The sequence below is a fragment of the Adiantum capillus-veneris genome, chromosome 1 (assembly GCF_014529385.1).
Source record: "Adiantum capillus-veneris isolate H3 chromosome 1, ASM1452938v2, whole genome shotgun sequence".
Taxonomy (NCBI): Eukaryota; Viridiplantae; Streptophyta; class Polypodiopsida; order Polypodiales; family Pteridaceae; genus Adiantum; species Adiantum capillus-veneris.
The window spans coordinates 54346255-54373746 of NC_140931.1; the positions used below are offsets into that span (position 1 = coordinate 54346255).

The 27492-nt window shown below is 43.9% G+C and overlaps 1 long non-coding RNA gene and 1 pseudogene across 1 annotated transcript; both read right to left on the reverse strand.

The window, feature by feature from the left end:
• Positions 1-449: 449 nt before the first annotated feature.
• On the reverse strand, positions 450-3652 carry LOC147464802 (uncharacterized). The gene is made up of 2 exons (XR_015188715.1): positions 2225-3652; positions 450-1907 (listed from the first exon to the last, which is right to left on the reverse strand). It is a non-coding gene; the product is annotated as an uncharacterized LOC147464802 (long non-coding RNA).
• A 2149-nt stretch (positions 3653-5801) lies between these two features.
• On the reverse strand, positions 5802-7472 carry LOC147464803 (18S ribosomal RNA; annotated as a pseudogene).
• Positions 7473-27492: the final 20020 nt, after the last annotated feature.

A 27492-nucleotide genomic window follows, 5' to 3' on the forward strand; every position in this document is an offset into this window, starting at 1 on the left:
CCTTGGCACGGCACCTTAAGCTAGGGAAAACCCGGCTAACCGCCACCCCGAGTCGCTGCCGGGGCCTGGTCAAGCGACTCAACGACGAGTGCACAGCGGCAGTTAATGCATGCTACATGCTCTATAGGCTCTTCTGGCCAAGGGAAAGCACCTACTTTAACCAAAAGAGCTCAGTACGGCACCTGTTCGCTACCACCTATACAGAATCGGTGGGTTACCCGCTTAGGCTGTAGCCGAAGAACAGGCGGGGGGCTGCTACCATAGCCAATCTAAGGCGCGACCTTGAGGGGGTTCTAAGGGCGGCAATTGACCGTTTAATCCTCTTAGAGGAACTCTCCCTGAGCAAGGTAGACATGGTGGCTTGCCACACTGGCATATACGCCGGGCCCTCTAAAGCACCCGAGACATAGGAAGCCTACATATCAGGGTCCCTTCCCTATGTGAGTACATATTCCTTTGATGGGCTAGACATTTCGACTGCCCAAACCCAAAGCTCAAGCGCTGGCATTCATAAGGGTCAGTTTGCTTGCTGTTTTAGAAACGAAAAAGTTTTCTTGTCGAAGAGTATCTCAAGGATCGAAGAGTTTACATCTTTTCTTAATTCTTCACGAAAGTCGAAACCGTATTTTTCTAGGGCTATAGCGGGAATTGGGCTTATTTTAGCTTTCGTTGAAGTAATTGTTTTTCTATTTGTCTTAATCGTCGGCTTGGTCTATGCATGGCGAAAAGGAGTTATTTTGCAGCGTGGCTTCTCATCTAGTTTAATAACAACACTTTAAAACAAAGCCTATATCGTATCCTATACGTCACGTTACGTATTATATCATTCCTGACTTACGCAAGCAAAATACTTGATAACTACGACCCGTATAGGATTTCAACTCGTTACTACTTTAGCTACCCATCTCTTTAGATCGTTTTTTTACCCGGCTATACGTGCTCATGCTAAGGTGTGTGTCGTACGCGCTTTCGTGCCATCCCTTGCCCCACCTGGGGTAACCATACAACATCGTTAGTGGAATCTTGAAAAGAGATTAGTACGAGGAAGCCCATTGTCCTTGCGGCGCTTTTACCTCTCGCCTATCAAAGTGATGTTCTTTCACCCGGTAGAAGAACTTGTCTAGAGAAGGATTTCCCGCTTAGATGCTTTCAGCGGTTCTTCCCTACCAACTTAGCTACCCGGCGCTGTTACTGGCACAACAACCGGAACACCATAGGTTGACCTAACCCAGTCCTCTCGTACTAGGGCAAGCTTCTCGCAGTTCTCTAAAACCAACGGTAGATAGGAACCGAACTGTCTCACGACGTTCTAAACCCAACTCACGTACCACTTTCATCGGCGAACAACCGAACCCTTGGGACCTTATTCAACCCCAGGATGTGATGAGTCGACATCGAGGTGCCAAACGACTCCGTCGATAAGAGCTCTTGGGAGTCATCAGCCTGTTATCCCCGGCGTACCTTTGATCCGTTGAGCGAGAGCCCTTCCACACGGGACTCCCGGATCACTATGGCCGACCTTCGTCTCTGTCCGACTAGTAAGTCTTACAGTCAGGCAGGCTTCTACCATTACGCTCATAAGCTGTTATAATATTAGCTTGAGCCTACCTTCGCACACCTCCGTTACTCTTTGGGAGGCATCCGCCCCAGATAAACTACCCACCTTGCAATATCCCGCTTCTGACAGCAGCGGCGGTTAGGCATCCAACGACGAGAGAGTGGTATTTCAAGATTGGTGGCGACATTGCCATCACCTCCCATCTATCCTACACATTAAATCAAGGATGTCACTGCAAAAGTATAGTAAAGGTGCACGGGGTCTTACCGTCTAGCCGTTAGTACTCCGCATCTTCACGGAGAATTCAATTTCACTGAGTCCATGTTGGAGACAGCGGGGCAGTCGTTACCTGTAAGTCTTGCTAAACTTTTTGGTTTAGCTTGGGCTTTCTCTTTACCCAGGCCTTTTTCTCAGTTCCAATAGAATAAGCCATAGCGGTAAGCCTGGGCGCTTCATGTAAAGTCTCTGGGGATTGGACCTCTGCTATCCAGTCTGGATGTTCTGGAGCAAGTGCATGCTTTTCCATTCCCCAATCCTGCGGATCGTCCATTGTGTCATATCTAAGTCCTTGAAGACAAGTGCACTTAGATCTTTAAAGTGTTCCCGCATGTAATGTGGCCTAAAACCTAATAATTACTTAGAAGGCTGGCGTAACTTACTGTGTACACCATTCATGCAGGTCGCTACTTATGCGACACAATAAAGTTAATCAAACGGCAATGGATGGTATTCAGTTCCATGCCATCCTCGCCTATGGCCTTATAGTCGCCTATAAGTTCGGACTATATCATCATCTCGAAGGATGTCTGGCGTGTGGTCGTTGGGGATCGAGTTTAGATCTTGGAACTACGTTCGCGGGCGCACGGCGCGAGGCTACGAAAATGGTCAGCCGCGGGCTCGAAAGACGATGTATTTCCAACTTGCTATCCTGCTGATGGTCCGCGCCACCAACTACATTTTCCATTCAGCCGTGGATAGGCCGTAGGTTGGTTGAAAGCGCTTCGCGCTGTCGACAGCCAGATTTTTTTGATTTTATCCTGTTCTGTATGAGTATTGGATACTGAAATTCGGGCGGATGTCCCAGCATATTGCCCGATTATGTTGTCGAACATCTCTGTCAAACCACCCCTTTGTCGGGGAATTTCGCTACCTTAGGACAGTTAGAGTTACTGCCGCCGTTTACCGGGGCTTCCATTCAAAGCTTATAACACTTCTCCTTTTTACCTTCCGGCACCGGGCAGGTGTCAGACTCTATACATCGTGTTACCACTTAGCGGAGTCCTGTGTTTTTAATAAACAGTCGCTACCCCCAATATGTGCCGCTTTCCCAATCCTTCAATAGGAGAGCACCCCTTCTTCCGAAGTTACGGGGCCATTTTGCCGAGTTCCTTCAACATGGTTCTCTCAAGCGCCTTAGTATATTCTACTTGTTCACCCGTGTCAGTTTGGGGTACGGTTGGTTTTGCATTTTAAATGTTGAATCGCCCTCCCAATTCCACGAAGTTTTTTCCGGGAGTTTCAACCCTGCAGCCGGAGTGACTTTGTAGCCCCCTGCCCAATCATCCAATTCACGAGTTTAACAAACACGCATGGTTCAGTAGTTAAAGCAACTTCGTCGCTTTCGTGTACCCATCGGACGTTGCCCTTTCGGGGTTCCTTAGGGACCGATTCACTCTGCGTAGATTGACTGAACGCAGAAACCCTGGAACTGGCAGGCGATCATGTTTTTCACATGATTTCTCGTTACTCATGTCAGCATTCTCACTTCTGGTACCTCCAGGTGTTGTCACCAACAACTTTCCTTGATTGACAGAACGTTCCGCTACTGACACTTGAAAAAGCTTCTTTCAAGGTCTCGTCGCTTCGGTGAGTCACTTGAGCCCCGAGACATTTTCAGTGCCATGAAGCTAGACCAGTGAGCTATTACGCTTTCTTTGAAAGATGGCTGCTTCCAAGCCCACCCCCTGGTTGTCATCGCTTGATCACTTCCTTTTCCACTAAGTGATTGCTTAAGGACCTTAGCGTACGATCTGGGCTGTTTCCCTTTCGACTTTGGATCTTAGCACCCGAAGTCTGTCTGTACAAACCCATGGCCTGTATTCGGAGTTTCCTTGGGGTCGGTCAAGCTTTGGGCTACCCTAGCCCATTGAGTGCTCTACCTCAAGCCATAAACGTTATACGCTCTACTTCAATAGATTTCGCGGAAAACCAGCTATATCCGATCTTGGTTATTCAGATAGGTAAGCCCGGAACGGAAGAGCTTTCCCCCCTCTTTGAACCGCACGTGCAAGTTTCCTTGCATACGGCTCAAATGACGAATGGGAAGTCTAGGCCCCGGCAGCTTTTGGTTCCTGCGTTTCAGGAACCGCTCGGAGCGTTTAGAGAGAAGCTAGAAGCAAAGCGCAACTCAGTTTCCTTGGTTTCCAGTATGCATGAAACCAGAAGAAAGGGCAGCTGGCTCAGCCAGGGGAACCCTAGCGGGGGAAGCCCAGCGACCCTTGCATAACCTTTGTGGCGTTACTGCTCGCAGTTATTCATTTAAGGCACGAAGTGCGTATAAATGGTCTTTTCGCGCGCGCTTCGTCATTCATGATACGAGTTAGCACCGGGCCCCCAACTCAAAAGGTCAGGTCGGCGATTCATTGAATAGATATGTCTCTATCTACCTCCGCTGCCTATTTTACCCTACCCAGTAAAGCAAGCTGGTGGCTTTTCATATCGTCTTCTGCCCACTGGACGGTATCTGATCTTACGACCAGACCTCCTGAGGGGAGCCCATTGGGTTTACCTTGTCGACATGTTGACTTTATTACAAGGAAAAGCGATCCTGTGCTATACTCCGGTGATCATTTGCCGATCGGGGCACGCAGAGGCCCATCGTGTCCCAAATCACATTCTGGTTCATTCTTCGCCAACAGAGTGCCTGCTGGCCCGTAATGATACAGCAGCTTTATGGTTTCTACGAAGCGTTGTCGCACAGTTCACTTGCGTTGATCAGTAGTCTTGCCACTCCTAGCGGGTTCTATGCTGCCACCTCTTGCATTGTTTTGTTAGCTTCACACCCTCCCCAAAGGAACGCATGGTGGGGTAGGAGCCTCCCGCTAAGCTGAAATGACAGTAGCCTTGGCAATCGGGTCTCCCCGGACACTTGCTTGTAAAGGAGACAGGGCGCGCGATTTGAAAGGGATAACCAAAGAAGCGCGCTTTTTTAGGGCCCTCTCTCTCCAGCGGAGTGACGTTTGCCCTAACGCAAGCAATTTTGCATTCTGCGGAATCTCATTTCAGCCAGCCATTTCTTTTCAAACAGTTTTCTCTTTTCGATTTGAAAAGAATGGAATGTTGAGAAAGAGTTAGTGCCGTTAGGCACTTCCCCGGCAAAAGTGGGCGCTGCAGGCACTTACCCTGCCCGGCGGAAGAGAGGGACCTTAGGCTCCCGAAAGGAAAGTGCCGGTAAGTACAACGTTGGTCTTGAGTTTGGCGGCTGCCATAACCATTGCCTTATGCTCCTCAAGTCGCACGGCCTTTCCAAGCCGCTCTATCTCTCGATTGAGATTAGACTATACATTTTTCTCATCTCTAATTTAAGGTCAACGTTAGGGTACAAGTGCCGATGCAATATTTTCATAAAGGTGTGACTCTTGGTCAAAGAAGGCCTTGGTCTCTTCTCCATAAGCCGGACCGCCAACGTCAAGGCGAGATCACATTGGTCCAGTCCCCGCCCAGTGGAAGCATCCACTCGGATAGCAAGGAAAGGTCAGATGACTGCAGCATCCGCCGCTAGCAATTGTTTAGAATGACTGCAGCCACGTCATCGCTTTGGTGGTCGAATTACTGCAGTTAATTCGAAGAATTGCCTAGCTTTTGCTATCCGTTATGGCGTTCCTTTCTCTTCTCCTCTTCGCATCTTTAGTGGGTCCGGGCTGTCAACTATGTCTCCCGACAATTCTCAGTACATATAGCGGAAAACGCTTTTCACATATCGAGGTCGGAATGGGATCAGGTGTTCCGCGTTTTACTAGGATGCCCGGACAAAACAAACACGCTTGATTAAGAAACAAAAAAGTGCTAACGACAAAAGCACCTGCCAGAGAAAATGCAAATACAGCTAGTACAAGCCTTTGATTATTTAATCGCTACCAACCCCACACTTCCCCCTCGCACAGTTAGCTTACCCGAACGAATTGACTTTATCAACTCACGTACAGTTAATAAAAAGACGCTAGCGCCTCCCTTTAAGATTCCCTCCAGCCACAGGTTCCCCTACGACTACCATGTTACGACTTCACCCCAGTCACTGACCCAACCGTGATATGCGCCAAGGAGACCACCCATACCAAAATGGGCCACACTCAACGCCGGCATGAAACACTTTAGCAATAGGTGATCTCTGGTCGATGCTTTGGGCGAAACCAATTCCCAGGGTGACGGGCGGTGTGTACGGGGCCCGGGTACGTATTCACCGCGGCATGTTGATCCGCGATTACTAGCGATTTCAACTTCATGTTCTCGAGTTGCAGAGAACAATCCGAACTGAGGCAATCTTTATGGATTCGCTCCGCCTTACGGCCCTGCTTCCTATTGTAATTGCCATTGTAGCACGTGTGTAGCCCAGCCCATAAGGGCCATGCGGACTTGACGTCATCCCCACCTTCCTCCATAGTAGAACTATAGGCAGTCTCCTGTGAGTGCAACATCGGCACAGAGGAAGTGTCATCAATCCCGTACCGCCCCGCTGACAAGTAAATAATGACATTGATCCTTTGAGAGCAGCATGTCTTAGCAACACAAAACAAGGGTTTCGCTCGTTATAGGAGTTAACCAAAAACGTCTCACGACACGAGCTGACGACAGCCATGCAGCACCTGTATGAATTTTCGTTTCATCCCGTTAAGGACAAGCACACTTGTTCATATGTCAAGTGTTCATACGTCAAGTGTTCATATGTCAAGGGCTGGTAAGGTTTTGCGCGTTGTATCGAATTAAACCACATGCTCCACCGCTTGTGCAAGCCCCCGTCAATTCCTTTGAGTTTCAGTCTTGCGACCGTACTCCCCAGGCGGAGTGTTTAATGCGTTAGCTGAGCCCCCGATCCGCGGACCAAGGACGAACACTCATCGTTTACGGCATGGACTACCAGGGTATCTAATCCTGTTTGCTCCCCAAGCTTTCGCACCCTAGCGTCAGTAGAAACCCAGAAAGCTGCCTTCGCTACTTCGGCGTTCTTTCGTATATCTCCGGATTTTATCCCTACCACACGAAATTCCACTCCCCTCTATCCCACTCAAGTGAATTGGTTTTGAAAGCATTCCGCCAGTTGAGCTGGCGCCTTTAACTTTCAACCTGATTCACTGCCTACGTGCCCTTTACGCCCAGTCATTCCGAATAACACTAGCCCCTCCCGTCTTACCGCGGCTGCTGGCACGGAATTAGCCGGGGCTTCTTTTTCGAGTCTTGTCATAATCGTCACTCGACGAAAGAGCTTTACAAGCGGCATTGCCCTTCCTCGCGTTAGCGACGTTTTTCACTCACTCACGCGATATTGCTGGATCGGGCTTTCGCCCATTGTCCAATATTCCCCACTGCTGCCTCCCTATGGAGTCTGGGCCGTGTCTCAGTCCCAGTGTGGCTGATCGTCCGAAAAGATCAGCTAAGCATCTGCGGCTTGGTCAGCCTTTACCCAACCAACTACCTAATACTACGCAGGCTCATCAAATAGCGCTTTTTAGCTTTATCGAAGCTTGCTTTTTTGCTTTCGTTTCTTTGGGATTCGGCCCAAACTGTTTGGCAGATTCCCACGCGTTACGCACCCGTTTGCCACTTTGTCTTCAACTGTTCTATAAACAGAAAACAACGTTCAACTTGCATGTGTTAAGCATATCGCCAGCGTTCATTCTGAGCCAGGATCAAACTCGGTTTTTTGGTTAAAAAAGGTCAATCTTTGTCGTTGATGATCTCTTGGTTAGTTACCAGCTCTTGCCAATAACCGTAAGCGGAACGGCCATCGGCAAGGCGAATCATCTTACGTCCCGGGATTGGGGCCGAGCGGGGGTTAAGCATAATCTCAGATCAACAAAGCAGTGCTCAACTAAATAATAGATACTACCGCGACCTTTCCGATCCAGGAAAGCGACCGGACTTGAACCGGTGCCGTTTCCTTTCCTGGTACATAGGAATGCTCTATCCCTTAAGCTACGTGAGCCAAACGGGGAAGCCCAACAACCCCAAGCCCCCTGTTACTTTGTCGCCTGTGCGCCTCTCTTTTTGTTGAGTGCCCAAAAACACAACACTCTGGCTATCCAATTTCACTCCACCTTATGATTGATAGCCGACAAGTACACAGCTTGCTATCAACGACCTGGCCTCTTAGTTTAGTGGTTTGTTACGTAAAGGATGGCTAAAGCCTAAAGACAAAGATTCTCTAGCGTTCTCGTATAATAGTCAAACTATAATAATCAAATGTAAATATTTGTGTGGTTAATGGACAGATCATCAAGAGGTGACTTGCGATGTTGAGAAGTCCCCACTTGCGCTTGGTCCGGGATCCCTGAGGGATAGTTTGGCTTCAGGGCGGGCGCTCCAGCAAAGCTAATTCTGTATGCCTATGCAGCGTGTTAGCCAAAGAAGAAGACTGAATTAACGCCATAGCTGCTCTCCGCAGTCTTAGTAAGAGATTTTATCCTACTTGGTTTTGTGAATAAAGAAAGTTGAACTGTGCTCGATACAAATCCGCAAGGTTTCAGAGCCTCTCCAATTCCAAAAGCATGCCCCGCACAAAAGAAACAAAAAAACAGCTTCCGCTTACGGAAAGCCCCGCAACGAAACCTAAACCAAACAAGAGCATGGTGCAATTAATGCTTTTCTTTTAACATCTGTTTTTACACATTTTCATAAATGCTTTTATGTAGTGTAGCTAGCACGCAAAAAAGCTAATGTCGAACGGAGTAAAGCAGTTGGCCGGCAAAGATTGCTTTGCTTCGATTTTGCTTTCTTTTAAAGCAAACGCATCTTTTTCTGCTTTCGCTTGTTTGCTTTCTCTATCGCATCTTTTTCTTTGCTTACAGCTTGCTTTCCTTTTCTTTTAAACGGTGTTTTTCTTTGCTTTAAAACTGCTGACAACATGTAGTGCGGGGGCAGGATTCGAACCTGCAGTCTTCAGGTCATGAGCCTGACGAGTTGGCCATTTACTCCACCCCGCAATCTTGGCCTTGGCGTTTGGGGTTGGTTGCCCACCAGCATAGGGACCACCTAGCCTACCATCGGTCCCGAGAGGTTACGTTAGCCTAGCACCTAAAGATCTAAGGGGAACGATACTCCCCAGGCGGGATACTTAACGCTAAGTTAGCTACAGCACTTAGGGGTTGATACGCGCAGCGCAGCGATTAGTCTCCATCGTTTACGGCTAGGACAGGGGTATCTAATCCCATTCGCTCCCCGCTTTCATCTCTCAGTGTCAGTGTTGGCCTAGCAGAGTGTCTTTGCCAAAGGAAAGGTGTTTGAATTGATTTCTACGCATGAAATAAATTGGAGCAGTGGTTTTAAGCCTTTTTTTTTCTCTCGTGCGTCGTATCCATAACTTTTTATTCTGAAGCAGACATATCATCTCATTAGGAGTTGCCTCGATACCACCGGCATTGCAGCGCCAGTAACTTAATTATTCTCTTATCCCTCGCCCTCAAAGCGTACAGAATCAGTGACCACTCCGCATACAGCCTCAAAGCATACGCGTACAAAATCAGCGACCACTCCGGCCTCAAAGCGTACAAAATCAGGTAAAATATCTTATTTGTTCCATCCTTTGCCTTGCAGGGAATCGGTGGTTCACGTTGTAATGGATAGTAAAACTTCGATTTATCGTGGTTCGGTCTTGGATTTGACCCGTTAGAGTCTGTCTTCGGTTTGCTACTTTAGTTTCGCAACGCGCCATCTTTCATTTGTCGATGCCTCTGGCCATCTTCCTCCTTCCGTTGAGTGTAAATCCGCTACGCCTCCTTTTTTCCCCAGTTCTCGTTATTCGTTTCGCAACGATTCGAAGGCTGGCGTAAGGCTAACAAATCGGGTGTAGAGCAACTAGGCATTTCGCGTAAGTCATGAACAAAGGAGCTGTCGTCCTTTGCATTTGCTATCCTACGCTCTAAAGCTTTAATTCTGTCAAATAGTCTCTCCTTTTGTTCACGCACGACTTGTAGCTCTTTTTCAAGTTTTTTACTTGTGTTGCGTTCGATCCTACGCTCTTCCTCAAGTATCCCACGCTCATTGCCTGTACAAATTCGTTTACGTGCATGGTCCACGATATCCGAGTAGAGACGCTAAGGTTGTACCTTTGGAAGGAATTCTGCTAAGCCGGGCGAACTGGTAAGCACTGATCCCAAGCCATACTTTGTGCATTGATCGCCTAAAGATGCTTAAAAAAGGCTAAATGCAAGCTGGTGTCCCTTCTATCACCTTCCCTGCTTGCTTGGCAAGCTCTTAGGGATGGTGCCCTCCAGTTCATTGCTGCTGAGATCCACCCACACCAGATACTTACAGTCCCCCAGTGTGGGAGGAATTGTGCCAGACAGTGAATTGTTATTGAGATGCAGATAGTTGATTCCGGCCATGAGACCCAGCTCGGAAGGAATGCTGCCCACGTGAGAGCGCGAGCCACTCCAAGCTGCTAAAGTTAGCATATCCTTTATCCAAACAAAACGAAAAGAGCCGGCTATGCTATTTCGGCTCATGTAATGTAGCTGCTACCTTTGGATAGAGCCTTTCTATGTACTAGGAAACGGCACCGGTTCGAGTCCGGTCATGGGCTAGTAGGAAAGAAAAACGGGAACTTTGCTTTCACTTGTCTGAGGATGAAGAATATTATCTCAACCAAACCAAAAGAGCCGTGATTCGTTTGGTGTCGCTTGTTTCCTTTCCGATCCTGAAAATGCGAGCGGAAAAGCGAGGCGATAGCACCGGGGCTGCCAGAGGTTCAAGTCCTCTTTGCCTTCACAAAACATGGAGTCCTAGGATGGCAGAAATCGAGCGAAACAGACCCTCTTCAAGGTATTTCCTCTTCGAAGCTTTGATGAGCCAACCTATGTCGCCGTTAACCAAACAGGTAATCGCGATTAGGAGGAAATGGGATTTGAACCCTTCGCTCCTTGTCTAAAGTAATATGAATGGCGTAGCTCTTTCATTGCATTGTTTCTGGCCGATACCAGATTCGCATCTGAAGGCAATCGCATATACGATTTGTGGGTCCGGGCTGTCAACCACGTCTCCCGAGAATTCTCAGTACATATGGCAGAAAACGCTTTTCACATATCGAGGTCGGAGTGGGATCGGGTGTTCCGCGTTTTACTAGGATGCCCGGACGGAACGAACACGCTTGATTGATGAACAAAAGAGTGCTAACGACAAAAGCACCTGCCGGAGAAAGTGCAAATACAGCTGGTACAAGGATCGTTCAATCGCTACCAACCTTTTGTGTTATTTGTTCTGAATGTATATGCCATGGTTTTGTGAATCAATGTTTCGTTGATGATCTCTCGGTAAGTCATTAGCCTAGGCTAACAACCGTAAGCCGGACCGCCAACGTCAAGGCGAGATCACATTGGTCCGGTCCCCGTTAGCCCAGTGGAAGGATGAGGTGCATCCACTCAGATAGCAAGGGGAGGTCGGATGACTGCGGCCACGTCACTGCGGCCACGTCAATCGCCGCTAGCAAATTGTCTAGCTTCTGCTACTAACTGAAACCCTCACCGGTTTCTTCGGGCCTTGGAAAGCTTTCTCAGCATAAGTACGTAAAATAAGGCTAAAGGTCAATCTTTGTCGTTGATGATCTCTTGGTTGGTTACCGGCTCTCGCCAATAACGTGAGCGGAACGGCCATCGGCAAGGCGGATCATCCTACGTCCCGGGATTGGGGCCTGAGGGGGAACCCCAATAATCTCAGATCGACAGAGCAGTGCCCAACTGAATGATAGATACTCCGATCCAGTTTCGCTCACGACTTCCCCGGACTTGAAACGGTGCCGTTTCACATGGGAATGCTCTATCCAAAGGTAGCAGCTACATAAGCGTTTATTATACGATAATTTGTAAGGTGGAATGATCCAAGTAAGCCAGGTAGCGATAGTGGCTGATTTGCAGGACAGAAACGTGGTGCGCAGGTTGCTTAGCACTTGCTGCGCAAAGCCACGCTTTTTCAATCGTTTGATTATTACATGAGAATCCTTGTCGCAGCGTCTGCACGGCGACAACGCCATCCTTTACCACGCAAACCACCAAAATAAGAGGCCAGGTCGCCGATAGCAAGCTGTGTGCTCGTTGAAGGACGGCAATAACACTAATCCAGGACTGGAGCGAGTTGCTCCAGGCACTGAGTTCAGCACTATACTACCTACAACGCGTCGATAAGGAGAAGCGTTAGGCGCACAGCAACGTAGGGCCTGCTGACAACATGTAGTGCGGGGCAGGGTTCGAACCGCAGTCTTCAGGTCATGAGCCTGACGAGTTGGCCATTTACTCCACCCCGCAATTGATCTCTCTCGGCTAATTTCCTTTGCATAATTGAGCCTTTCGCATCCCTGTAAAGGCGTGTTGTTGATTATTTCGTTACTTGGTTAGTAGCGTGCTTTAGCTAGCTCATGCCATTTTACCGGTCCAGTTTTCATCATCGCGTGCTTTCTTCTCCGAGCCAAGGAACAGACGCGAGGCTCTTTGAAGAAAGCTTAATAGGAAATACGTGCGTGAAGAACGGACAGAATTACGCTTCAATCAGTGCACGATAACAAAGAAGAAAAGTTGATTGGACCTCTAGTAGCCCGGCCATTCCACTAAACTTTCTTGTATTGCAACTTTCTTACCGTCAAAGAACTAAATATGTTTCAATACCTATACCTACTGTTGCGATGATTTCTTTTGCATTTTTAATTGAATGTTTTTCGTTGATTCCCTTGCCTTGGTGTTCGCCTAGCTAGGGTAGTATCCTGCATTTATGGCAGTTCCTAATGGCGTGGCGCCAAACCTGTCGTTGTTAATTAACTTGCTATGTAGCGTTACCTGTCGTTGCTGATCAACGCAGTGTAGTAGCGTTACCTTAACGTGTTGATTCACACCTAAGGTTTGGAAATAATGTTGCCTGCTCTTTTTCTTTTGCCGCCAAAGTAACAAACAATTGCCTAGCTTTTGCTACCCGGCCGATATTCATGGCAATGTGAATCAATGTTTCGGATCTCTTGGTAAGTCATTAGCCTAGGCTAACAACCGTAAGCTGGACCGCCAACGTCAAGGCGAGATCAGATTGGTCCAGTCCCCGTTTTGTCTTCCACCATTCGATGGAAGCGGATAGCAAGGGGAGGTCGGATGACTGCAGCCACGTCAATCCGCCGCTAGTAATTGTTTAGAATGACTGCAGCCACGTCATTCTTCAATTGTCTAGCTTTTGCTATCGCTTTAGGGTCCGGGCTGTCAACCACATCTCCCGAAAACTATCAGTACATATGGCCGAAAACGCTTTTCACATATCGAGGTCGGAATGGGATCGGGTGTTCCGCGCTTACTATAATGCCCGGACAGAACAAACAATCTTGAGTAATGAACAGGGCAGGAAGGCCGCCCCTGTGACCTGCTAGTTGGAGGGCAGGGCTGAAACCGCGGAACCGCCAACGTCAAGGCGAGATTACATTGGTCCAGTCCCCGCCCAGTGGAAGCATCCACTCAGATAGCATGGAGAGGTCGGATGACTGCGGCCACGTCAATCCGCCGCTAGCAATTGTCTAGCTTATGCTACTAACTGAAACCCTCACCGGTTTCATCGGGCCATGAAACAATGCAAAAAGTTCTTTTGTTTCCTTTCCTCAGCAACGAACGAGTAAGGAAAACTATCATTTCTCTTATTTCAAGCATTAACCGCATCATCTTCGTAGGAATAACCGGGATTGTCGTTGAGATTTTTTTTAACATCACTTACGTAATCGTTATCATTATTTACGCATTTGCCTGTTAGAAATGATTTTTCACTTGCCCCATCATATTTCACTTCCTGTCTACCATCGTTATTGGCCTTAACGCCATCATTATGAACCTCGTAACCATTGTTTGTGGCCTTGACACCATCGTTGTTGACAACGTACCTTGTTAGGATATCGTATAGAAAAGATGCTAGCGAACTTTTCGTGGTTGGTCTTTTGTTTAGTTTTTTTTCTTTTAGCTCTCGATACGCCGGTGCATATGGCCAGAGAACCAAAGGTTCGAGAGGATTCGGCCGGGGTGAGAACCGGCGTGTTAGCATTAACAATCATGCTCTCATCTTTTAAATCAGTCGTTACGGGGTCAGTGAGCTAGCTTGTAGCGTAGAGAAAAGAAAAGAAAAGAGGGACAAGGTGTTTTTTCAAAACAACTTTATCTTTTGTTGAGGGCAAAAAAGGGCACTCAACCGCAAGCAACAAAGGGGGAGAAGCTTTCATGACTTCCCACGGTGTGGCCATTACTTCCAGAAACAGCTGGTTTCACCGTTATGAGCCAGTTATTGAAAAAGCGTTCGCACGCTTGTGGGGCGAAAGGCCAAAGGAGGACTCCTTTTCTTGCCTATAGGTTCTTATGGTCCAAAGGACTTCAACAAAGGCACTTTTTGGAGTCGTAGCTCTTTGATTCACCCCTAGCCACAAGTCATCCCCGTATTTTGCCACATACGTGAGTTCGGTCCTCTAAGGCCTCTGTGGAGAGCTCGATTCAACCTGCTCGTGGCTAGATCAATCGGTTTCGGGTCAAATAGAAACAACGCCGAAGATTCAACCTCATTACGCCTACACCTAATGGCTTAAGCCGCTGTTCCCATTTACTCGCTGACCCATTATGCAAAAGGTACGCCGTTAAAGTGGAAAGTGCGCCAAGCAAGAGCCGACAACGCGAAGCTTCGCTCAAGGGTTCGCTCAAGGCAAACATTAGTGGCTTTGCCTGGCTACAGCGCTTTCTTAGCTTCGCGTATGCGTTCCATTAAACATTAGTGGCTTTGCTTTTGTTTTCAACGCTTTGCTCTTCCGACTGATAGTTTGCATCGGATTTCAGGTTTTCTATTGCACTCCCGGCATACGGCGGGGTCTTTTCACCTTTCCCTCACGGTACTTGTGGTACGCTATTGGTCATTGAGGAATACTTAGGCCGCGAGGGTGGTCCCCTTAGTCACTACAAAGCGATCATTATTCAAACACGGTATTCGCGTTTTGCAATAGGAATCAAACTTGTTAGGAAAGATTTACGGGGCTATCACCTTCTTTGGCCAGATCTTCCAACCTTTTCATAATTCCTTGAGGAAGGGGCGAAGACACCGGGTGTCTTCGCCTTCCCCCTACTACAAGTTCTCCCTGCACAGGGCCAGGGAAAGCGGAGGTCCCTTTCTCGGGGCCCCTTCCCCTTTCTTTGCCTAATCCGCTTTCGCTCGCTGCTACTAACGGAGTCTCAGTTGATTTCCTTTCCTTTAGCTACAATGATGTTTCAGTTCGCTAAGTCTCTCAAGTCCGAGGCAGAGCCGCAGCACACGGCATGCCCGGCAAGCTTGGATACGGTTTCCCGATTGGAAACCCATGGATCACAGACGGTATCTCCCCATGGCCTTTCGCCTTTGGAAGCGTCCTTTTTTCTCAATGCCCAGGCATCCATCCAATGCATTCTTTTCGATGCTGTAGGAATTGAACCTACCGAACACCGTACAAAATCTTAATGAGTGTTCGATTTACAATCGCGCAACACTCAACCTGTGGCTGCGTCTTTATTGTATTGGTGAACTGAAAATTGGAGACTCAATTGGCTCAGGATTCATTTTTGTCTTAAATCTAAGAGCCGCAAGCAGCCCTAGATGCATGCTAGGTAGCCTTAATCCTGATTCCGAGGACAGCAAGGGCCAAAGTAGTCAAATCTGCTACTTATGGTTTGATAGACCAAGATCCAGCCATTTCAACGAATGCGCAAGGAAACCGAACCGCTGCGCTAATCCCAAGTCGAACTGCTGCAGCAAGAGGCGAAACAGCAGTTGCCTTGCTTATTTTTAATTGTTAGTATAGTCTATAAAGACTAAGAAGCATGTCTTAACTCAGTACAGATACAGAATCGCCCTACGCGGGGCAAGGGATAATAAATTGTTATGCAAAAACCTTACCTCACATCAAGAAACAAGCTTCAATCTAAGCTTCAAAAGAGAAAGGCAGACAGGCCATCTAATCTCCTAAAGATCTGCGCCTCCCACGAACCAATGGATGCAAACAAATGGCGCGTCCTTCTATTAAGATGGGCTGAAACAAAAGCCTGTATACTCAACCTATGCGAAGTAGGTACAGTATGGGATGATTTTGCATAACTTCGAACTTTCCATACCATATGATGGGGTCTCTCTTTCGTATTATGCTCTTAGCAGCTCTACAATTACGAGCTATTACAGTGTCATTCAATCAAGTTACGAATGGCGAAAGGCTTAGTTTAATTGACATTTATCAATCCACATTTATGTAATAAAAGAAATGAACCTACGACAATAACGAAACGACCGTTGCAATCGACCCTTTCAATTCAAAATCATCTGTCCCTTCTTGCTTGCCCTAAGAAAATGACTTATAGAGCCTGGCCTGTTATTAATATCTCTCATAACGCGTATACCACTATCAATAAAAGCATCTATAGCTTCTTAAATAACGATTCCAACATTAATAACTTTTGATTCCCTTGTTTCCATGCCATGTAGAGGTCATTACTTTTACGTGTACATTTTCCTACCCCACCAGATATAGATACACCTTTATGCCATGAGCTTTCGCAATATTATTGATCGATTCCATGATAAGAACCGTCTTCTTAACTCCAAATAAACCAATTTTTCTACCTTGACGATACGGCGAGTTAACGACTAATTGACACTCCCAGGGAGCCAACTGGTTACTTCACGAACGGCAAAATTAATTCAACTAATTCATTACTTTATTCGCACTAATGCCACTTTTGCTTTCACTATTACTAGATCCACTATTGTTGTTATCTACGTCTTTTACTTTACTTATTAGTAAATATTGTTAATGGAAGCAAGCTACATGCTCTACTTGGAGGGCAAAGGTAGTCAGGCTTCCTTTCCATCGATATCATCAACTCTGACTTTTAAAACAAACCTAGCTAATATAATGCTAACAGGGAAAACTTTGAACCCTAATAGAAGAAAAGAGCCAATACTCGAATGTTCATAGCGTGCCACGCCACCCCTATTTATGATCGACATAGCCACGCGTTCATGCTAATTCTAGTATCGGCGTCCCATGCCACTTGGTTTTTTCTTTATCCTAGTATCGTTTGCATTAGTAGTCCCAAAGCAAGCAAGTAAAAGCAGTCTTTGTTACTACATTCTAGTGACCCTATCACATATAGAGTTAACTGATAGGTGTAGATTGTCAATAGAGACAATAATTAAACGCTTAAGCACTACCTTTATTTATAAAAGTATAGTGATAAGTAAAGAAAACTATACGTCGTCGTCATCTGTCTCTAGCAGTTTTCACTATCATATAGGTGTATGAAACGAAAGTGCTAGCAAGTATACCGCTGTTTCAATTCTAATTACGCTATTTGTTCCTTGAATTCGAAAGTCATCAAGTAAGCTAGCTTTCAGGTTGGCGATAAAAAGGATTAAAAAAAGGTTTAACACGCACAGTTTAAGTTTACCTTAAGTTTGCGTCAGGGTGCAAGCAAGCAAGCAAGAATTGGCTGTTTACCATACCATTATGAGGGCAGGGCATTTTTAATAAATCATCCCTATCCCCGTTGTTTGCCCCCGTTCATTGAAGTTAGCAAAGTCATGCAAATAGATGGCAGACTGGATACCTTACACTCCAAGGCGGCTTTTCGTTAAGGTTGTTACGTTTTAATTCTTTGAAACGAGCTTAGTTTCTTGCTAGCACAGTGCTGTTATAACTGTTTTCATCCATTCCTTTGCATGTGGCTCTGTTTAATTGGCGTTATCGTGTCTTATGAAGCTTTAGATAAAATATCAAATTGAACGAAGAAAAGAAAAAATGATGCATTGGATTTACAAGCATCCGGAAGTTAAAACAATTGCTTTAGCGGTCCTAGCTGCGGGAGCCGCGGCCCTTAGCTGTTAGCTAAGTTATAAAATTTACATTAAAGCAAACAAAGAAGCTAACTCTTTCAAGGGAAATAGAAGCCTATTGGCAATGTATAAAGAGCACGACGCTTTCTATGAATTACAAGTACAGCAGCAGGCATCTGACATTGATTTATTTGAAGCAGGGAATGTTATACAAACATAAAAGAGCAAGCACATAATAGTTCTCCTCAGGGTTGCTTGCCCCTTTACCTTGGCTGACATGACGCGTTTAACGACTACATCTTTGCACCTTAGCTAACTCATTTAATACGTTAGTGGTTATGTTATTATACGTTATGTCTTAGTTATCGTCAGACATCCAATGTGAAAGGTAAGATAGGCATGCAAACTCTATCTTTCTGCAAAAGCAAGCACATAACCTTGCTAGAGGCACAAAAGACTTAAGCTGGAAATGCAATCATCACACGAGGCCGCTTAGGATTAAAATGATGCTTAAAAGAGAACGTGATTTGAAAGCATTTATTCTCTTCCTCTACCTTTGCCTTTCATGAAAATGTTGTTTCAAGTTCACTATCAAAATCATAATCTTTTCCATGAATCATTGGTTCACTCGGCGAATGCAGACTCTTTTGTAGACTCGGCTACCTGGCCGCGGAGCTTAGCTTCGAGTGCTTGGACATAACCCTATTGGTACAGCTGTAGATTTTGTTTCGCATTGGGTCGGGGAAGACCCAACCTCTCAGGAATTAAAGAAGACAGTGTTTATTTATTTCATCCCTATAGGGATGTTTCAGATAATTATGGTGAGGTTCAGAAAATACCACAACATTGAGTTTATCATGCTCGACCTCTAAATAATATGGGTAAAAATAATCTAGACAATGAAAAAAAAAAGAAAAAGTTTTGTTTTTGTTTTGATAGAAAGGATTTATTTTCCTTTTCTGAGACAAAAAAGTGCTTTTTTTCAGAAATTGATTTCTTTTATAACGGAAAGGCTTTCTTTTCTGATAAAAGGTAATATATTTTTTAAGTATCCGATAATAACCTTTATAACTAAAGGGATAAGGATAATGGGAAGAATCTTTTTAAATAAAAGGGTAAAACAAAGGCCTCAAAAAAGATCATTTTCTTTATTTCAGTTATTTTATCAATTTTCTAATTCATTTTTTATTTTTTACGCATTACGCTATGTTTAGTTTAATAAGATCTCAAGAAGCTTCTTCAATGAATGTAAGATCACCACAGGATACCGTAAAACCGGGAATATTGACTACTTTAGGATTGACATAAATATGTTTATGATTTATTAGCTATCTAGCTTAAAAAATATGTTCACGAGAGGAAATGCAAACCGGAATAACGTCCAATCTTTTTTCTAGAAAGGGTAAAAAATTAATGTGTTTTTCTTTAATAGTTTTTAGTAATGGTTTAAGCTTCTATATCTTTTTTTTCATGGGTAATCCGTAAAAAAGGAACAGCCTTCACGAAGCATGTAATTTTTCATAAAAATATTGAGATTTATATTTTTTTCATCTTTCGAATGGTCTTTTCCGAAGTGAAGCTAACTTCATAATTAGGTTGGCTATATTCCTTTTTTTCTTTATTTTCCACGCTGTTTTTTTTGTTAAAAGCCTGTCTCTTCAAATGAAGGAAAATCCCCACTCCCAAATAAGGGCTCTCTTTCTTGGATTGAGTTTTTTATGCCAAACATTTTCTCTTATCTAACGACGAATTTTAGATCCTGATACCAACATATCTGTTTTTGTTCATTACCTCTTCGTCTTCAGTACTCGTGGCAGTTTATAGTGCTTGGATAGAAAACGCAAGCGTTTACCCATATATAATATGTAATGAACTGTATGATAGGGCATAGGCTAGAAAAAGTCGCGCTAACGCAAATTCCAAGGTCATAAGATTAAATCAGACCAAACTTCAAAAACGTTTAAACGTAAAGCGTAAAAAGAGCGTTGCTTAGCGGCTGGCTTTGGCTTTTACGGCTCAAAGACGAATCTTCAGGTCCCAGCACTTCCCTTGAAAGCTGCCTAAGAAGGAGCCACAGGTTCTTAGAAAGCTATGGCTATACGCCTTTTACCATAAACCTCTAGTCTAGGAAGGTCTCCTTATCTTACCTTACCCTAATAATTACGTAAGGGCAAACAAGACCGGGCCAATCAAAAACCAAAAGCCGGCCAGGAAAAAAAAAGAAAAGAAGACAGGAACGCTAGTTGCTCTTTTTTGCTTTCCCTTCGCAGCACTAATAATTGGAAAAAAAAACTAATAAATATTGTTTGTTACCTTACTATGACTATGCGTTTTTTTGTTATTCTTTATAATAGCAAAAGCAACTCTAGATGGGAGAAGGGGCTTAGCACAGCCCTGGACTGGACTTTAAGCTTGATACACTGCAGGGGATTAATTATAGACAGCCACACCCACCCCGCAAAAAGCAGCTAGGCAATAAAGTAAGTTGGAATAAGTTTTTTAGAGTACGGAAAGTTCGTGAAAGGAGGGGGAAGGGGTCGGACCTTCCCCCAGCGTTAGTTTGTATTATAAAGTAGGTTTTAATTTTATAGACTGGGTGAATGAAGCGCTAAAGCCAAGTGCTTTCTTTTTTCTTCACTTTGCTTAAGCCAAGCCTTTCACGACCTGACCTGTTAAGCCATAGAATCAATCTAAACCTTACCTTCCGCCGTTGCGTTAGTGAGTAGGAAAAAAGAACTTTACCGTGGTATTTAGACACGACGTCTTTTAGGGAGTCAGCATCCATTATGTGGCACTGGGGTTACGTCACGAATTCTGGTAGTAATAGGACCTCCTTCTTTTGAACCTTTCGGCAAAAATCCCTTTCTTACTTTTCCAATTCCTTTTATTTTCACTTCGACTGACTCAATTTTAAGTTAAGTAGCAGCTTACGCGACACGTTCCGCAGTTGCTTAAGCTGCATACTTATTCGAGCGCGAGCGACGGGAACCCCTAAACTCACTTAAACACCCTGAAAAGGACCCTGTTCTTTTCTCTCCCTTGCAATTTGTTATAGTAATTTTGGTATTACTATAAGTTGATTAAGTATGGGCAATACCGTGGTGCTTTCTTGGCTTGTAGTGCTTTCTTGGCTTGTGGTACTTTCTTGGCTTTTAGTGGTGTTTTCCCTATTTCTATTAATAGCTGTGCTATTATTACTAGTGCTTAAAAGGCTACTTTTACGTAATTGTATTCTTCATTTCCCTTTTTTCGGTTTCGTTTTTTTTTTGGCGTCTTGCCTTCCTCTATTCTTGCCTTTAAAAAAACGCGAATTATTCTCCTTTTTCCGTTAATTGATTAGAATTCTTAACTTACGAAAGGTTTTAGCATTGCTGTAGGTTCATTAACCACATAATAGCAATCCTGCTTTGTGGCGAAATCCACGGTAACGGCAGATATTAATTAATCATTTGATATTTTCTTAAATGCCTCTCTTTAATTCTGAATCAACTAGTTTCTTTTTTCAACGTACTATTTTGCTAATCCAGTTAATTTAGTGCCGAGTCGGATTATTAACCTTGGTGTTATCGCTGAGACCTGATTAATCACGAATCCAAGTGGCTTTTTTGGGTCCAATTCCAAAGATTTAGGTTAAGGCAAGTCTGATTTATTTATTGGAAACTAATTTGGTTCCTGGAATATATGACGCGAGTTATTTATTCCCCCCCTCTTTTCTACGTATAATTTCATTTTAATATTTTATACCTCTTCCCTTATAAACTTCAGGAGGTTTGCAGCTTTTAACGCTAACAGCGGATTAAGTAACTTTTTAGGGATCCGTTCCAGTGCAACAAGTGATATTATACTTTGAGCGGAAAACACAAACCGAAGGCGTGACCTAGAGTCAAATCTCATAGCTGAACCCTAGTTTTAAATTCGAAACAGAGCCTTATGGGTTAGTACTGACTTTATATCCAATTGTTTACGAAGAACAAACGGATTAAGCTTCCATAGACTTGACTTGATTTCGTTGTTCGGCTTCTCATTTTGTTCTCAATATTTATGGCAGTTTTTTTAGTAAAATTTTATGTAAGCCGTGTCGAATGTTAGAATCCTGATTAACAAAATGCGCCTCTCTTGTAGTTTCCAAACCAAAGATTCCCTTGCTTCCAAAGCAAAAGCAAAGCCTCCTTGAAAGTTTATAAAGGGTGATTCCCTTGCCTCTGCTTCCAAAGTAGCTTTTGCCTAAACATTTTTAGATTCCTTTGCCTTTTTTAGAGTTTCTAATGATTTTATGCCTTTGTTAGGCACATCTCTATGTTTATAAGCATAATAATAGAATAAAAAAGGCGTTCTTTAAAAAGATCTACTAAGAAGCAGAAACACACTACTGTAAGCACCAGATGAGTAATAAACAGTAATGAAACCCCCCTAACCTAAAAAAGTTAGTGGTTGGCTTGTTTTGTTTGCCCTAGCGACACCATTAAGAGGACTGGGTGATTGTGATTAGAGATCAATTCACTGTCGCTTCGAGTACACGACGAGGTTACGAAACCCGTCATGGCGATAACATGGTAATTTAGAAACAAGGCGTGTATGAGGAACTATCAATGTCTACGGTTTGCGTTGGGATTGCCCTTCGGCACTTCAGGGCTCAACCAATTAAACTCTCGGTGTCTACGGCGTTAGAATGAACTTCGTGCATCCATTTATTTCTACGGAATTACCAACGCTAGACTGGACGTATTCGACCATGCGCCCAGATTATGCAGGGAAAACCAGCGATACTTTTTAAGAGCAAAGGGTACAGGAACGTAGTGGCGTTCTCAACTCATTCCTCTGATCCCAGTATAAATTGGATCGGCGAGAAAGGTTAACCCAACCCTGCTTGACACTTTGTGCCCCTCGCTCCCTAGTCTTGGCATAGGATTTAAAACATCGAAAAGGTGGGCTATAGGAAAAAGCGTAGGGAACCGCTTACTTTAAATAAAACAAGAACTGAAAGAAAGAGGACTGAACATAATACCGGGTGGAAGATACATGCTTTACCTTGCAAGTTGTGAAAGCTTTCTTCTCAATAAGAGTGAGAGTTAGTGGTATATAGCTTTATCGAAGCCCGAAATGAAACGATGTTGCACTGAAGAGGACTCGAACCCCTAACTACCTGGTTCGAAGCCAGGGACTCTATCCAATTGAGCTATCGGTGCGGGGGGGTTGGGTCAAGGAAAGCCCAACCCTGGAAATGTTTTTTGCGTTATTTCAAAATGAGTTTACGTAATTAAAGAAAATTAACTCAATTAAAAGACAAAAAAGTCAATCTTTGTCGTTGATGATCTCTCGGTTGGTTACCGAATAATTTAACCATCCCTTCCCTAAAAGAAAGTAATTACTTGATATATGTAATCCGTAATATTCGGATTCAGTCGTCAGCTGTGGTTTTTACCCTCCCCAGGGTGTCCGCTCTGCCCGTGAGACGGTTTTTTAACCACGACGTCTACGTTTAAGTTTAAAGGCAGTCCCTTTACGAATCCGGCTTCTAAGCCTATGGAACTTAACGAAAATCTGGACAGCGTCCCTGGCTTTATTATGAACGGCTTGGATTTTATCCGCCTCCTCCTGCGAAACAGTTATTTCTGTTTCTGGATTCAGCGGCGGCATGTCTTGCTCAACAAAAACTACTTCTGGAGTCGAAGGCAAGAGCTCAAACAGGGCTTTATACATGTCAATCAAAGGTTGCGCCTGGGAGACTATTTGCGCGGCATAATGCGCTATCACTTCCTGGGAGAAGGGGACCTTCAAGAGGAGTTCTATGCCCTCTTCCGGGGACATGCTTAAAGGGAGAGATACCCCAGAGATGAGCATCAAGCCAGGAATAAGGTCCTTATGGAACGACGTGAACAGACGGGAGTTTGCCTCCTTAAACTGTACCGAAATCTGAGCCCATTCCTGCATTGTGGCTTCGCTGACTATGGAGGGGTTTAACTTGGCAGAGATAGAGTTTACTAGATTGTTTATTTGCGCAGGCTGCAGTTGTGAAACGAATTCATAACCGTTCTCAGCGCTGGGCAATCTGCCTTGTTGGCAGGTTTTTAGTATTTTATCACAATCTTGCCAAGTTTCAAATAAGATTGAACGGCAATCCTCCTCCTTTAGTTGCATAAACTGTGAATGTGAAGACGCTTGAGTTACTATTGAAGAACTACTAGCGCCCATATTCATACAGTATGCTGTTTCAGCAAACCCAAGCCCAATTAGATTTAATAAAATTAAAAAAAGAGCAACAAACAAGAATACCTTTCTCAACGAAAGAAAGGAGAGATATATGGTGAGGTTATTAAAAAGAAAGGAGAGATATATGTTGAGGTTCTTAGAAATAAAGGAGAGATATATGGTGAGGTTATTCAAAAGAAAGGAGAGATTTCTGGTGAGGTTATTCAAATTCAAAAGATTTCTTTTTTTAGTGAGGTTATTCATGTTTATCTTGTTTTCTTTTTTTAAGATACAAATAAGATTGAAAAAGCCATCGTCAAAGCAAACAAGGCAATAGCTTCTGTTAAGGCAAAGCCTAAAGTAACATAACCAAATGATTATTTAGCTAACGATAGATTTCACGCCACAGGGCTTGTCAAAGAACTAAATACGTTTCCAATACCTACTGCTGCTCCTGCTAGGGCTATTGTAGCCGCTCCTACTCCAATTAATTTTGCACCTTCTAGCGTAACTAATTCTTAAGTGTCTGTGTAATAATAATAAAAAAGTGTAGTTAGCACACTTTAAACGAAGTAGAGCGGTTGGCTGGCAAAGAAAGCTTACGCCTTTGAAGAAGAAAGATAGAGTTTGCATGCCTACCTTACCAAACACGTTGGATGTCGTCGGAAAACCAAGACATTTGGTAAACAGTCTTGTTGTCTCTTTGCAAGCAAGCCCATTTAATTGTAACAATTTAACGGATAACAAGATTATTTCCGGATGAATCCAAAGAAAAAACATAGTAAGCAGAGCCCTGACCCAAATGAAGAATAAGTGGTAGATTGGTAATGTTATCATTAAGGTTCATTGGTTTTATATAATGTCAACAATACAACTAAGCATTCGTTGACAGAGTCAAAGTTCCCCGTTTCTCAATCGTGGCATCCACGTTAATAAGTCGAAAGCCTCTTGGGCCGTCATTATCAACCAGGAAGGAAATCCTAGAGGAACTAGGATTTTTGGTCCAGTAGCAAGGGAATTGAGGGAATGTAATTTTGCCAGAGTAGTCTCGTTAGCTCCCGAAGTGTTGCGATAACTAATGAAAAAAAAAAGAAAGCTCGTTTCATTTATTAGAACTCAAAGAAACTTCAATTCCTTTAAAAATTTGGGTTTGAAGAGTTAGTTGTCGAATAGTCCAATACATACACATATACAAATATACAGAAAAATCTATCTATATCTATTCTATCTATATCTATTTAGATAGATACAACTCAATAAAACGAAGATGGATAGCCAATGAAAATGAGTAGAAAGGAAAGAACCTTTTTTCCGCCTTGAATATCATTTAGATTTTGCCAAGAGGAAAGGCTGGAGATTTTAGGAATTACTTAAGTAAAAACAATTCTAATAATTACCGATTGATATTTCACGAATAATGATGCCATCTCCACCACAGTTACTTCAATCAGAAATGCGAATACGAAAAGAAAAGCTATGACTAGGATACCAGCTACTAAAATGACTAGAGGTATCGTGCAAATCTTACTGGAAGAAGGTTTTTTAAAAAGCGTCACGGAACACACAGAGGGGGGGAAAATTTTTATGGATGTCAAGATATTTTGGCAAAGAAAAAAAGCCTTACCTTACGTGGCAACTAAACTATAACTATTAGGTACATTAGCAAACCCGGTCTCAGAATCTATTGCGATCATATAAGAATCCCTAAGATCTTAGGGGGCATGGGAATTGCAATTTTATCAACGTCTTATGGACTCATTACAGATCGGGAAGCTAGGCGAAGAAAAACTGGGGGGGGAAATTCTACGCCATATTTGGTAATTGAAAGGGAGAAACAGGGACAAAAGTTACTTATTTTCACCAGTTACGTCTTCAATGAAAAGAATTTTTTTGGAGAAACCTGTAATGTAAATAGGAGGTTTACTTATTCCAAATGATGAAGAAACAGAATCTCATTGACATGGAAGGTACAGTTACAGAATCTTTACCCAATGCCACGTTTTGAGCGTGTTCGGATAATGGATGTCAAGTTTTGACTCATATATCGGGGAGGATGCGACGCAGTTATATAAGAATACTACCAGGAGATAGGGTAAGAGCTGAACTGAGTCCCTATGATCTTACCAAGGGACGCATCATCTACCGCCTTAGAAGTAGGCATACAAACAATAGTCAGTAGATTTCGGTATCAGTTTAGATTTTCGGCAGTTAACCAAACCACTTCTCTTGCCAAATTTCCTATCTTGATTAGATCGAAGAAACATGTAGCAAACCTACAGGTAGATTTACCCAATTAATTCAAGGTTATAGATACGAAAATCCGTGCTTCCATTCGGAAAATATGTAAAAAATGTCGATTGATTCTACGACGTAGACGAATCATGGTAATTTGTTGCAACTCAAAACATAAACAGAAACAAGGATAATAAATATTTCTATCTGAAAAAGAATATTAATTAAACAGAGCTTCCCAATAAAAATAATTAATTAATTATGTCAAGTCAAATAAATCGAGAAAAATTCGTTCACGTGGGGGAAAACGCGGAGTTCAAAAGGGAGTCATTCATATACAGGCGAGTTTCAATAACACTATCATTACCGTCACAGACGTCCGGGGACAGGTAATTATTTGGTCTTCCGCCGGTGCCTGTGGATTTAAGGGAACACGCAAAAGCACGCCATTTGCTGCGCAAGCTGCGGCTGAGAATGCAATTAAAGCATCAGTGGATCGGGGTATGAAACAAGCAGAAGTTATGATGAGCGGGCCCGGACCGGGGAGAGACACCGCTTTGCGAGCTATTCGCAGAAGCGGCATAATCCTCAGTTTCATACGTGACGTGACTCCTATGCCGTATAATGGTTGTAGACCCCCCAGAAAGAGACGCGTCTAACTAGTGATTAGTCACATCAAAAGGAGAGAAAAAAAAATTACGTATGCGCACGCAAAAACGAGATGTCGACCTCTAAGCAGGCAATTCAGTGGAAATGCCTTGAATCCAAAATAGAAAGTAAGCGGCTTCATTATGGTCGTTTCCTTGTATCTCCCTTTAAAAGGGGTCAAGCCAGTATTGTAGGAATTGCCATGCGTAGAGCTTTGTCACAAGAGATTGAAGGGACAAGCATAACACGTGCAAGATTTTGCGGAGTCGTGCACGAGTATTCCACAATAACGGGTCTTCAAGAGACAATACATGATGCTTTAGTTAATCCGAAAGAGATTGTGCTTAGGGGCGATTCAAAAGAAGATATTCAAGAGGCGTTTTCATCTGTAACAGGTCCTAAAGAAGTAACTGCGGGCGATCCATCATTACCACCTGGCGTCGAAGCAATTGACAATTCGCAATATATAGCTACCATTACCCAACCAATATCTCTAACTATTGAATTAGAGATTGAAAAAGATTGCGGATATCGTATAGAAAATCTAGCGAAATCCGGAAAGGGACAATTTCCCATCGATGCTGTATTTATGCCTGTCCGAAACGTAAATTATAGCATCCATCTATTTGGAAGTGGTAGAGCGACGCAGGAAATCTCATTCATTGAAATATGGACTAATGGTAGTCCGACACCACACGAAGCACTTAGGAAAGCTTCTGAAAAACTCATGGACTTGCCAACCACCTTCTCGTATGTAAGGGGCGGAGACGTATCTCTCTTCGAAAATGGATTCTCTTGCTTCCTTTGCC